The sequence below is a fragment of the Petaurus breviceps genome, unplaced genomic scaffold (genome assembly GCF_028583685.1).
Source record: "Petaurus breviceps papuanus isolate PSGF00001 unplaced genomic scaffold, PetGlider_PUasm1.0 90792, whole genome shotgun sequence".
Lineage (NCBI taxonomy): Eukaryota > Metazoa > Chordata > Mammalia > Diprotodontia > Petauridae > Petaurus > Petaurus breviceps.
In genome coordinates, this window is record NW_027187347.1 from 18,695,089 (window position 1) to 18,697,302 (window position 2,214).

Here is a 2,214-nt window from a genome sequence, read left to right on the forward strand (position 1 = left end):
TTGATACAATAGCCTAGGTTCTAACTAACCACCTGTGTGACCTGGACAAGTCTCTTGGTCTCTGATTTTTCTTCTGTAAGAAGAGGTTGTTGGAAACTCTGACTTCCAATGTCTCTTCTAGCTTTGAAGTTTTCTTTGTCTAGACCTCTGATTTCATTAGTGCAGAGTAGCTCAGGACCTTAATTTAAGCAGTATTTTTTTTCCACTTTTTTGGAGGGCAATTGGGGTTAAGTGAGTTGCCCAAAGTCACACAGCTAGTAAGTGTGTTAAGTGTCTGAGGCCAGATTTGAACTCAGGTCCTCCTGACTTCAGGGCCGGTGCTCTATTCACTTCAGGACCTTTATTTATTTATTTAAAGCAATCGTGGTTAAGTAACTTGCTCAAGGTTACATGGCCAGTTATTTCTGGGTGTGATGCTAAGTATCTGAGCCCTGATTTGATCCCCAGGTCATCCCGACACTGGGGCCAGTGCTGTTACTCGCTGAGCCACCTGGCCGCCCCTATAATTTAGAAAGGCCAACGTCACCTACTGCATCCTGGGCCTTTGCCAGTCATCTTGACTTTTGTCTTGCCATTGGATTCTCATGACTCTGAAGGAGAAAGTGAGGCTGACAGCTTTGTGCACCCTGCCTTATATAAATTCAATTCGCACATAAGGCAAGCCATCACCCTTGTGATGTCATCAGGCCTCTGCAAGAACAAAGGATGAACAACAAGAAGAAGGAAGCTCCACAGTGAGGACTTCCCCTACCAAAATAGATCAGCAATTTAAAGTCTTAGAAATACATCACGGGCCATGAAAAGTTTAATCAACTTATACAGTCACATAGTCATTATTTGTCAAAGGTGGGACACAAACCAAGATCATCAGGACTGGGGAGCTAGAATCCACTATGTCAGACTGCCTCTCTTGCTTGGGAGTACTTTGTTTAAATCCTATGATCCACCCCAGGTTTTATGTAAGATTCAACCTGAGCAAACCCTTTAGCTTTGTGGCAGGTAGAAAACTGGTCAAGCTGCCCAATAAATCCTGCAGCTCTTTGCTTGCACACCAAAGCTTAGGGTGTAATCATTGCTATAATGGTAAAGGAGAAAAAACATTCCAGCCTCTCTTCCCAACCCAGTCCAGTTTCTTTCTGTAGCCACCATAGAAAGTTAATTAATTTCAACTCCTACACCTTCACTGACCCCAAATTAACTGACCCTCCTAACTGCATATGCACATCTCCACAAGTTCCAGAATTTCAAAATTTGCACAATTATCATGTGGAATTTTCACTGACATCTCAAAACACTGTCACACACTCATCATCATGCACAGCTTCCTGAATTCTCCTCTCCTTCATGCAATCCTGACTCATGAACTAAGTAATTGGCTTCCTTGTGTCTACGAGTGGAGAGACTTTGCCCTGTGTTCCCCTAAATTGTAGGCAGGGACCTGGGGGAAAGAGTGAAGTGTTCTTCATAGACTGTGGAAGAATGAAATGGGATGGTACTCTTCGGGAGAGGAGGTGCTCAGAATGTTTCTATTGCTTTATATTTTCTTTTCATTTTCAAATAATGTCTTTGGTTTGGTTTGGTTTGGTTTTGAGCCATAATTCTGTTGCTGTTGTTTGCCTGGGTTTCTGTTAGCATAGTAATGACTAAGTACCTAAATTCAAAGTGATCATGGAAGTTCCCAGTCTCTGACTAGGTAAGGGTATAGAAAGATAAGACAGGTGGTTTATGAGAGAATTGCCCACAAGTAGGAACCCAAGTCCATGAGAGCTATTACTGCCACAGGGTGATATAGGTAACATTTGAATAGCTCATTAGATATAGATGTAATAGTATAGATATGGGTGATATATATTATATATAGAGAGAGATGTATGTTCATGATATTTATTATATATTCAAGGAGGGCAGACTAGAGAGCTGATTTTGGAACCATGAAAACTTGGGTTCATCTTAACTCTGACATAGTGACTTTACGACTCTGGGCAAGACACATACCCTCTGTGCTTCAGGCAGCTCTCCAAGACTCAGAGTTCCAAAAAAGGTACTAATTTGTATTGGTGAAGGAAGTTCTTCATGAGAAACTCCTTCAACTGTTCAAATTACACACACATACACACAAATACACACACATACACATATATTTGTGTATGTGCATATATATGTAGGCATATTTATTTAGTCTATGTATTTAGTGTATTATATATATTTAGTATT